Source organism: Labrus bergylta, chromosome 8 (assembly GCF_963930695.1).
Source record: "Labrus bergylta chromosome 8, fLabBer1.1, whole genome shotgun sequence".
Classification (NCBI taxonomy): domain Eukaryota; kingdom Metazoa; phylum Chordata; class Actinopteri; order Labriformes; family Labridae; genus Labrus; species Labrus bergylta.
This window is the reverse complement of record NC_089202.1, coordinates 18,176,673-18,188,528: the sequence shown is the minus strand read 5'-3', so window position 1 is coordinate 18,188,528 and position 11,856 is coordinate 18,176,673. Positions and strand designations below refer to the sequence as shown.

At 41.2% G+C, this 11,856-nt stretch overlaps 1 long non-coding RNA gene across 1 annotated transcript; it reads left to right on the top strand.

Moving 5' to 3' along the window:
- The first annotated feature begins 3,996 nt into the window (after positions 1–3,996).
- On the top strand, positions 3,997–11,589 carry LOC109983728 (uncharacterized). The gene is made up of 3 exons (XR_002277970.3): positions 3,997–4,150; positions 9,274–9,386; positions 10,462–11,589. It is a non-coding gene; the product is annotated as an uncharacterized lncRNA (long non-coding RNA).
- Positions 11,590–11,856: the final 267 nt, after the last annotated feature.

Genomic DNA, 11,856 nt, shown 5'->3' with positions numbered 1-11,856 from the left:
TCAGAAATAAGAAGCAGCACGACAAAAAAAAAAAAAAAAAGATTCCAGCACCTTGTTGAATCTATGCCACGAAGAATTAAGGCAGTTCTGAAAGGCAAAAGGGGGTCAATCCCGGTACTGGTGAAACTAAAAAAAGGGTCCAATGAGTGTATTACTAGTTATAAAATATATGGGGGTCCTTGGCATGACAAAGTTTGACAAAGCTTTTCTTAAGAACACACCGTTTGAACTATAATCTTAAAGCGAGATAATTATAAAGGTTAAAGAGTTTAAATTTAATCATGCATTATTTTTTTTGTCTACAGTTTGTTTAGGGGCTGTTTGTTATTTTATGATCTTTTTTTAATTTTTTTTAAATCTGTTGGTTGCTGATGTTTGTATAATGATGCCCTCTGAAATAATGGAGAAGATTTTTAAAAGTTAAACAAAGCTGAAATATTCATGTGTTCATTGAGTACCTTTGGAGCGACCCTCAGTGTCTGTACACGGTGTCACCAGTAGAGGGCGGTGTCGTGTCAATGCACTAGAAGTGGGGCAGTTGTTTTGTTTCCAGCAGGGGTCTCCCTCTCTTCAAGCTTTGACACAATGTGAAAGTCGGTCAAATATGACGCGTTTTGTTTTGAAACTTTCATCACTGAGGATGAGGCTGAGTGGAGATGTTCTAATATTACCTAAATGTATCTGTCTGGGTTTTTTATTAATAAAAAGCAACACATAAAGACATGTTAGGACAGTGCAGGACTGAGTCATGAAGTTAATCTGACAAATAGATTTTTAGCATTTCCTAATCATCAAGCTGCAAGTAATAAAGACTTGACATGATTGTTTGAAACACATCAGAGCTGTAAATCGTTTTCCTGTTCAATAGTTTCATAATCCAATCATATATATAATCATCACCTTGTTTTAAAATAGCATCTGTTCCACATTTTGTAAATAAATATTGTAATCACATAAAGATTTTTCTTTGGAAACAGTAGAAGTTGGAGAAAACATCTCACCTCACCAGAAGGTACATTTAGGATTTTTTTCTGGATCCTTCAGTCAGAATCATCCATCCATTATCTTTTAATGCTTTTCCCATTCAAGGTCACAGGGGGGCTGGAGCCGATCCCAGCTCTCATTGGGGAGAGGTGGGGTTACACCCTGGACTGTTCACCAGTCAATCACAGGGATAGAGACATGTAGAGACAGACAACCAGCCACACTCACATTCACATCGACGGGGAATTAAGAATAAGGAGCATGTCTTTGGACCCACGCACGCACAGAGGAGAACATGCAAACTCCACACAGAGAGGCTCCTGTCAGACAGGGATTCGAACCACGAACCTCCTTGCAGTGAGGCCACTAACCACTGTGCAGCCCCAGTCAGAATCAGAAATACTTTATTCCTCACCAGGGGGGAAATTTGGTTGTTACAGTTGCTCTTAAACACAAAATAGCAGTAGAAATATAGAAATATGAATACAATAAGGATAATGTATTTGTTTTAGGTATAAAGCAAAAAGAACAATATAAAGAATAAGATATGTGAACATCGCAGGTTATTGAAGAAATTTAGTTGTGTACTGTTCCAGAGAGCAGAGAGTTAAAAACGATAAGCAGTATAAACAAAGAGCAGAATTAACAGTCTGTTTCAGTGTTACAGGATGTGTTAATGGACAGATTCCTGACCAGTTAAGATTCAAAACATTTCCCAGTTTTAATAATGAATGAACAAATGAGGAGTTTACAGTTTTCAGTGTGAAACAGTCCACAGACAGTCAGAGGTCAGAGGTCAGAGGTCAGAGTCAGAGTCAGAGTCAGAGTCAGAGTCGTAAAGTTTGTCGGTCACCTTCTGTGGTCATCAAACTTTGCGACTCCTCCCTCTGACTGTCAAACTACATGATCTTTCTCATTAAGGTTGTCAACATATAATCAATACTTCAATATTTTTCGTACCCCATGTGTTTATAAATGACACATCTCTTTCTGTTAAGTTTCCCATCCGGAGTGTTATTGTGACCACATAAAGCAGAACAGCACAGCAACAGGATCTAAAGGTTTCAGAAAACAGACAATTATGACCTGTTTAAGATCTATCAAGAGGAAAAACAGTGAGTCTCTTATTATGGTAATCAGAACGAATCGCACATGTGAACGCCATGGAAAAATGACCTGTCAAGCGGCGTTTTCACACATGCATTAAACTCCTGAAATGTTCAGGGTTAGCTGCATGTGTGAACGCACACCCCAACTTTTTCCTGCCAGCCCCCTCCGAGAAATGTCCTAATAAAGTCAGGGTTCGTCGGGTTTGGTGGGTTCAGATGCTTGGGCAGAAACGAAGTCAGACGCATACCACAGAGTGAACAGATACTGTGAAGCAGTTGCCTGACCCTCCTGGTGTCACCTCTCCCCCATGTCATGGGACATACATGCAGGCGAGATGGGTGCTATAAGACATACAGGTCAGTTGATGTGTTTAAAAATGGCTACACAAATACCAAATAATTCCCAGAAAAACAGTCTCACTATCCAATGCACGTCGTACAATGCTTTTGATTGTATCGCAAAATTTTTCTCATATTTCCTCATCCAAGGAGACCCTAAAGGTAAACAAACAGGACACACTTTGAGGTGATTTACAGTAGAAAAAAGGTTGATATAGTTGATGATTTAAGGCACTTTTATGATTCAAATGTGTCTCTCGCTCACCCATTTTTTTCACTCTCAAACAAAAGTCAGAGAGCTGTTTGCCATGCAACGGGCAGAGAGGCATTATGTCCTGTTGTGGCTGCGGGTCATGAGGTAAAGCGCGGTGTCATCTCATTAGAAATCAGTCCTTCAATCCTCAGTCTGCTTGTTGAAATGTTCTTGGAGGAGTTCTGTGTGAATTTGGTCAGATCGAATCCTGAAGATTTGCAAACGGTGTACGAACGTGTTGGTGGACTTGGACATGAAAAGCCACTTGAGTGTTCGGAAAAGCAGGAGACGCTATTTAAGTTCAGTCCATTTACCGTTTGTCAACTTCAACAGATGGACAGGAGGTCTAGAGGATTTAACAGACAACCCCGGTAGATGATCCCCTCTTTGAATGCTGAGCTTAGGACACCCCAACTTTTGGTCAAACTGCTTATGAACAAATCTCTGAAGTAAATTTACAAGTTGAAACCTTTTTTTGATGTTAGGAGGCTCCATGGATCATGGATAAAAAAATAAAAAAAGTCCTGGTGGTGCATGGTGGGGGGAAAGAAGCAAATATTAAGCATCAGTCAGCTACTTCTATGACAAACGACCAACTCCATGAGTGGAAGAAGCTTTTTTGGGACACGGTGCTGGAGGTGGCTCTTGTGGTGAAATTCAGATTTTTCAACTGATTTAGAGGTCATAAATTATCCGCCATTTGCAACTTTTCTGCTACATTCATAAAGTCTATTTTCTCTGCTCACTTTAAAGACCTTTCGTCTATATTTGCTTAAACGTGAAGACTGAGAGAAAATGGTCTTAAGCCAACTAGGACGAGGAATCCTTGAACCCATCTGAGGACAAGTCATCAACAACAGTGTTTAAGCTCAACTCTTACAAGAGTGTGTGACATTAAAGCTGCAGAAAACCTGCAGAAATAAACTTGTATTCGGTTTTTTTTTTTTTATGCAAGATATTACTTTGAATGCCAAAAATGACCTTTTAATGTCAAGTGATAAAAAAAAAAAGAATACATGATAAAGCCTGTGCTATCTACATCGCAAATAAGAACCATTGCCCAATATTTCTGACAATATAAATCTTTGTTAATTTTTTTTATTTTTTTTATTATATTTCAGTTTGCACATGACATGTACTGCCCGGTTATGGCCTTCTGTGTCCTCGTGTGGCCCGTGTGTATCTTACGTTATATGACAAATAAGAAATACAGAAAATAAAGTAAGGCGAAATGTTCCAGCATGTTAGCAGGAACAGTGGACGAGCCCATTCCTCACAGACGTGGGGGGGGGGGTCGTATGTTATTCACATGCACACTGGCATGCGTTGTGTGTGTGCTGCAGGACTCGGGCTGCCCCACCCCCTTCTTCCTATAGAACATGTCCCTATAAAACCTTTACATCGCGTATGTCCTCACTACAGCGTCCCCAAAAAACCGGTTTAAACGCCAGAGCAGCAGCTGCAGGTAAGACTTCAACTTTTTACAACATTTAACAGAAAATTATTGAAATAAGATAAGAAGCCGGCGAGGAAACGAGGGTTCACACCTGGTTTGGTAACAGTTTTAACGCGTTTTTATTTTTTTTAAATGACCAAAATGTGAACATTTGTCTCTGTGTGTTGGCCCAGCTTGTTTGGAAGCTCATTTAAATGCTCAAAATGTTAGTTTCAGCAACGAAAAGCTGGCAAAAGTTACAAATTAAGTGTTTCTTATCGCATATTTATTTGGTTCATGTAGAAGCAATAAGTGTTGGCTGGTGTGTCTTTTGAACCAACAAAAAAAAAAGAAATGTAAAGAGGGAAATGGACAGAAAATAAAAAGGCGACGTGTAAAATACATTTAAAAAAAAAAAAAAAAGAGAGGGGGAAAAAAAAAATACAATTCAATGAAGCCTATCTTGTAAAAGAAAATGCATCTGACTGCTACTATAGATGGAAAATTTAGTGTGAATTAACTTTTTGAACAAGTTGTCCTGGAAGAAAATATGGTGAGGCTGCATTCAAGGAACAATTGTTTAGTCGGTTTTTTTTTTAATTGCACATGGCTGTGAATTTGTTACCAAAAATATGTTCGTTTGTAGCCTCTTTATGGTTCATGACTTTGAAATTTCCACTGCTAGCATCAACTTAAGGATGGAGAAAATCTCCAGTTCAGTTGTTGAGTTTTCGTTGCAGAATGTAATTAAAGTGTTGCATTGAGTTGTCTTTACACACACGTTGCTTTACATTCAGTTCGTTAAGACAGTCACAGTGAGTCGTTATCTCGCATTTCTGTAGGGTCCATGTGTGTCTGCTTGGCTTCTGTACATTTTGTACCCAACCAGTACAGCCTGGAGAACAGCCTGCGCTCTCCATTTAAAGGTGTTTTTATGGAGGTGCAGCTACTCTGAGCATGTGTGGGAGAAATGAAGGCTCTTACTTGATGCAGGTTACATATTTTTTTTTAATGTTGAAGCCGGCTTGACTTGAATTTACATGACAACATCACTTTTTTTATTTTTATTTTTAATAGACAAAGAACAACAACCTTCCTGCTTCTTTGTTTGCACCTGTTTGGCTCAGCTGTCTCTACATATTAAAGGCTTGATGGAAAGTGTTTTGGGTCACTCTTGGTTTCTTGATTAGATTTGCACTTGTGAGTCAGATTAGCAGGTGGCTCCTAACAGCAGGGGGCGGGGGGCAAACAGTTTAGCTCATTGCTAATTTAGCTTGAGCTCTGTCTTTTTTTTTTTTTTTTTCCTCCAAAGCTTCTTCTATGAATCTGTTGACCAAACAAATAAAACTTTGTCTTTTGTTTGTGTCAGCCATGTTGGCCTCTTGACAGCTGGGGGCCCAAAATGGAGGTCATGTACACCTTGGGTAAATCAGTGTGGAGGGGGGGGGGGGGGGAGCTGTTGATTGTATGACCCTTTGATAGTGACACCCCCCCCCCCCTTAATGGCCCCCTGAGTAACTTGAAGAAAAGCAGTTTGTTCCCCCTTATTAGCCTCCTAATGCTTTTATTGTAGTTATTTCTTTATGACAGAAACATACACAAACTTGTGACCCAAAGCTGCCCTTTTACTGTCGCTGCGCACTATTGAAAAATGTTAGACCATAAATGACACGGGGGGGGGGGTACCGAAAAGTTTTGCGGTCATGTTGGAGGCCCCGTGTACAGAGGCCATAGTCCTCGCAGCAGCGGCCGTGGGTTCAAATCCAACCTCAGCCCTTTGCTGCAGGTCACCCCCTGCTGCTCTCTCTCCTCCAAACATCCCCCCTGTCTCTCTTCAGCAGTCCTATCTAACAAATCAGTGAATCTATAAATCAACCAGAAGACGGTTTATTTATTTTTTTTAAAGTAATTTTACAAAAAGTAAAGGAGATGTTGGTTGGGGATTCTGTGACTTATAATGGATGTTTTTCACCGTTTCTGACATTTTATACTCTTAAAAACTAACCATGAGAAAAGCTGATTTAGAAAATAAGTTCAGTTTTATTTTTTTGGGGAGTGATTTTTAGTTTGTGGCTGTTAATGTGAAACATTAAATCACTTCTGTCATGATGGGTTTTGCATTTTTCAAATGAATTAAACTCCACAGATGTAAATCGGCTTCTGTTCAGCAGTTTCTTGTAACATCACACGATTAAAGCTTGAGCACGCACAGCTGAGTGAAACCATGGCAACAACTGTGTACATGCCATCGCCATGATTCTGCACGCTGTTGCAGAGAGAGTGCATCTGTCAAACTGCAGGTCAGGCTGTTGTCGATGGTGTAATCCTGAGGATGTTTTGAGACTGTATTGATCGCTGTGCTGATGAATCTTTCTGTCTCTCTCGCACGCATCGTGTCCCCCCCCCGCTCGCTTTGCAGGAAGTCCCCGGCTGCAGGCGTCTGGGCTGCGGTGTGGAGTTAAATGTGACATGAGAGGGCGGGACTTAGGGAGGAGGAAAAGAGTGCTGATGTTATTTCATTGGCTGTTTGGTGCTAAGAACACAATGTACCCAGTTAAATGTTTTGGTGCACATATAACAGTGAGGCTGACTGATCTTATTGAGAAAGATGCCGTAACTTAACCTTTTTGTGTATTATCATGTACTCTCCTGATGTTGAGGCATTTTTCTACTGTTGATGCATAATCTTCCTGCCAACAAGATCAGTTTTGCTTGGCTGTAAATATAGAATTTCTTTTGGTTGCAAAATGTAATTAATTCAGCATACAGTCCGTCCCAAAATGCCCCTCACTGAATCTATGTGCAGCTGGTGTTTTGAAATATGGCCTCAGGTGACACACAGATGTGAAAACGCCCTTTCCTTTCATGTTGATCCTCCAAACCTGAATAGAGATTCGCCTGAATTTCTGCCTTAAGCCAGTTGGTAATCAGCTGATCTCTAGGCTTTTTGTTGCGCTCAAGACTGGTGACTCATGACTGTTGTCCCCTGTACACATGAAGACTAGGATTATTTTTGGTGTTGTGCAAAACGCTGAGACAAGTGAGTCGTCTTAATGTGCGGGAAATGAGGTCGGATTTGAACCTGGACCGCATCGTGCCTGCTTGGCCACCCGTGCCCCCATCAAACATCTTTTTTAAAGACATGATCCAGCTGTTTTCAGCTGCCTTTACACAGACAAGAGAGCTGTTTCCATTGCATGGTTTAAAGCAGCTGTAGTATCTACACAGTCAACTCTCTGAGTAAGAACTATGATAGGAGGACAGATGTTGCCATTAAATAAAAAAAAAAAAAAAAAAAGTGTCTACTGTTGCAAAATGTTCTCTTCTTTTTATTGTTGGTCAAACATTTGTTTAAACTAACCTAACCTGTTTTGATTTCGTTAAGGTCAAGAGTTATGCTGTCATTTGCATAATTGTCGGCATGGATTAGTTCATCAACAGGCGGATTCTTTGTAGCTATTTGCCCGGAGTTCAAAGGCTCCCCTCACCTCCACCTCTGCCTGCGGAAGAGGAATAAAAGAGGAACTAAATTTCAGAATTCTCCGGTTACATAGTTTTTTGTCTGCTCTAGTTTGAGATGTAGTTGACACATCATGCTGGTTATGTAACACCACTCTGACATGCAGCGTTAATAACATGCAGCTCTCAGAATGTGCTCGTTGTTTAGTTTGTATTATTCCTGGTATTTACCTTTTGAGTGTACAAAGTAAATCGTCTCCGAAAGCTCTCAAAGGGTTTTTCTGGTTTTAGGAGGAGGCGGGACAGAGTGTGTTTTGGAGAAAGCGCCCTCTTGAGAGTAATGCATTTGGACAGCAGTGTGTGCGTAATATGTTCAGAGTGGGCGTGTGTTGAAGGCGAGCCCGTCGATCTGGTTGGGTGACAGTGGGGTTGTATAAAAAGGCGGAGCACAACACTGAAGTGCTCTCAGTAGTTCAAGTTCCTCCCTCTGTTTGGCATCTGTTGGGTTTTTCAGCGTGGCTGGAGAGTTCAGGGTCCCACTGGTCAGTTTTTGGGGACTTTTTTTTTCACCATCAGAGACCTCTGGAAGGTGAGGAATCACGGGGTGTTGGTTTAAGCGAGTCAGGCCGACTTTTCACAGCAGGGGCTGCTTTGAAAGCTTGGATTACATTTCTCTTTTTCTCTGAGGGGTGTGACTCCAAACAGGTTGGCATTTTAATGCTTCAAATAGTTTTACCTGCTTAAAAAAAAAAACCTCCTTCCCACCTTCTCCTGGGCTTTGATGACTTCAGCAGTGGTCAGTCCTGGTGGAAAGTGACTACCCTCGCTGTTTCTTCTGAAGCTAAGACCTTTCATGTCTTTGCATTTAAATGCACAAACGCTTCTTCTGGGGTGACTCCCCCCCCCCCCCCCTTTTCTGAGACTGCAAAATCCCAGTTGGGAACTTGTAAGTTTAACTCCCAAAAGGACGGACATCCGTGCCTCCAAATGCTCATCTTTTGGCGTTCTTTATCAAATTGAAGTCCCAACAGTGATTAAAACACTACTTTCTTTATAAGTGACACATGCGATTGACCATGTGGGAATCAATGAAATTGTTCAGTTCTTTGCTGCGTCAGTTTATGGCATAGCATGAATAGAAGCTCTGTTTGTGCACGCTGAAAAATAAGACTAATATGTAATCAAGACTATTTAAAAGGTTTACAGGCATTCAAGGCCTCCAGATGTTTGACATTATTACTTATATGTTGGGCTTTGTGGTTCATTTTTATTTTTATTTTTATTTTTTTTGCTCTGTGCAATAAGCGTTCCCTGTGATGGCTGCAGGCAAGAGATGTTCCTCCCTCATGCAACGATCAGATGGTTCACGTTTGTGCAAAGCCAACTGATGCGATCGCTTCCTCTGTTGGAAGCAATACTTTCCAAAAACTCATTAAAGTTGGACGCACGGTAGACTGAATCTGTCCCTTCAATAACATTTGACTTCAGCGTAGATTTTCGCTCTTAAGACAGAACAGGAAATACGACATTGGCTTTAACATTTTCTGCGACGTGACTTGCCGACACTGCTCGTCGATATTTTGACATTACGACGTATTTTTGTGTTTCTAACTTTATCCTTGTTTTTTTTTTTTTTTTTGCAGGCTTGTCGAGAACCTTTAAACTGAATTCTCCATTATTTGTTTTCCCCGCAGGTCTTTAGAGCCGCCCCAGCTCTTTCCTCCGTCACAACCCACCTCAAACCACATCAGCAGACATGATCATCAGACTGGGCAGACTGACACCTGGATACTTCCGCCTCCTGCAGGTAATAAAAGAATTAAACTCCAAATCGCCATACTTCTGATTGACTTTAGAAATAGACTGATCGATGAGATATACTCTACGTACACGGGAAGATGCTCCACAGGTCTCGTTTTGATTTAATCTCATCAATATTTTTGTATTTATTCTTTGCTGATAGAGGTTTTTACACTAGTCCTAATCCGAACCTCTTTCAGACGAGGGCCTCCGTGCTGCTTTCATCACCTACATAATTAGGGGTGACACTAATCATTGTGAAATAATTTCCTTTTGTCCCCCCCGCTGTCATCATAACCCACCCCATCAGCAGTGACCCTCCATATGTCTCGACTGCTGTGTTGTACAGAGTCTTTGTTTCCAAATTAGTGTAAATATACGAACAAAGACTGTCCCGTCATCTGGCTTTACACTGACTGAAAAGCTCAGCAGACCAGAGAGAAGGGATTGCCTGTTACATAAGAATCGACGAATGGGCGCTCAAGTGAAATTTTCTTTTGTAAATTAGACTTTATCAAAGCAATTCTTTTCCCAAGGTAGTTTTGATCATTCCAAATGAGGACAGTGAGCTCTTGGCTCTGAAAAGGAAACAACTTTAACACGCATTTCGGGAATGTGGGGAGCTGTTTTAGAGTCCTGGCCTGTTCAAAAGCACACATTCCTGTCGCACAGCTCCATGCGATCCAGGGGTCACAGGGTGCACAAGGAGCTGTGCATTTAGAACAGTAGTCGTACTTGGTGTAGGTGATATTATTATTCTTTATGGCACTAGTTATTTGTTTCCTTGTGCACCTTATGGGCTTGGTTCTACAAACTCTGTGTTCCCCTTTTCCTGAACGCCCCTCTCCCTCGTAAATGTCGTAAAGGTGTGGTCACATAGCTGACGGCTGCTGTTGCTAATGGGGAATTGTGCTTTAAAGAGGAGGCCTCTTGGGTTGGGCAAAATATTTGAGTGTTTGTTTCTTGACTCATTGGCCGATCAGCCTTCAGCATCTGTGTTGATTCATTGTGAAGGGCTCATTGTTTCGATTGTTTGGCCACCTCTGATCCTTGTCCTGTTTGTGTTTATTTTGTCTCTGCAGAGGCAAGTTGCCGGCGAGGTGCAGACGCAGCCACAGGACCGCGCCGTCAACCAGATCGCCATGATGCTGGCCATCATGGGCCTGAGCTTGTCCTACTACAGTGCCAAACAGATGACGGAGAAGGTCCAGACCCAGCCTGCACCCTGAACGGACTTGACCGCTCTAATCAATTAGAAAATGGATGAGCCGATGAGCAGTGAAGGAGGTGGAGCCAGGACCACACTTTTCTCACCTCACAGTCATAGTCACAGTCAGACATTGAATTTCTGGGATCCCTCACTCAACATGCACAGAGACTTCAGGGCTGCTGCAAAGGGGGTTTCTCTACTTCCTGTTGTCAGGACCTGAAGGGGTTTGTGGGGCGCTCACTTGGGGCTGTGGAAAGGACTGGTTAAAGGACTGGTTTTAGGAGGGGGAAATAAAATCCAGCTGTTTGACCATTAGTTGTTACAAAGGTACATTCTTACAAGATGTTGCCAATGCTGTTCTGAGCTTAAAAAGGGGGAAAATCTAAAAAACTGTGAATTTAGCAAGTGTTCAAATCCTGTCGCTAAAGGGTTAAAAAATCAGAACAGTGATGGATAAAGTAAGGCTGACTGCTACTGAGATGTACCTTTTAACAAAGTGATGGCAGGCACAAGACATGCTTGAAGGAGGTTAAAAAAAATTCACTCAACCGTTCTAGGGTTTTTTTTGTCTTTTTGTTTCCACCATGAGAACCTTGCAGAGAGCTGTTTTCACAAACTGTCCATAAATATTTGTGTGAAATGTTTCTGTCAGAGTCTCAGAGAATATTTGCACAAAAGTGCAGCCATGTTTTAAATGCTACAATAGATCTGCAAAGGGATTTAAAACTACTCACTACCTTTTTTTTTTTTCTGTGATTTTGCTGTTTTTAACAAAACTTTATGAACTCCTGTTGAGAAGAATTGTGACTAACTTGATAAGAACTCTTCCTGCAGCATCTACATTTAAACGTATAACTGTAACAGAGTAGTGCATGGGTGTGCAGACTTTTAATCAAAGAAAACAAAATCAAGAGTCTGTCTTGTTTTTATTGATGAAATGAATGTATATCTTTATTTTGTAATGATTTAATAAAGCTGTGAATATTTTGAACGAGCATAACGGTGGATGTCGAGTAATGTTTAGTTAGGAACAGTTCCTTAGTTGGTACAGGAGGCTGCAGGGATTCGGTATTTCCTGAATCTGTATAGTCATGCACGCAAAGGGAAGTGGTCAGGCTGATGCACATCTTGTTTCTCTTATGTAAGTGAGGATGCTGCTAGCACGCGTACTAACACGTAAGCCCAATAGTGAACTTGCAAAAATGTGGTGCTGTAGTCATGCCTTGTGTAAGAGTCTGCTAGAAAGCTGATGAAATGCAATGCCTTT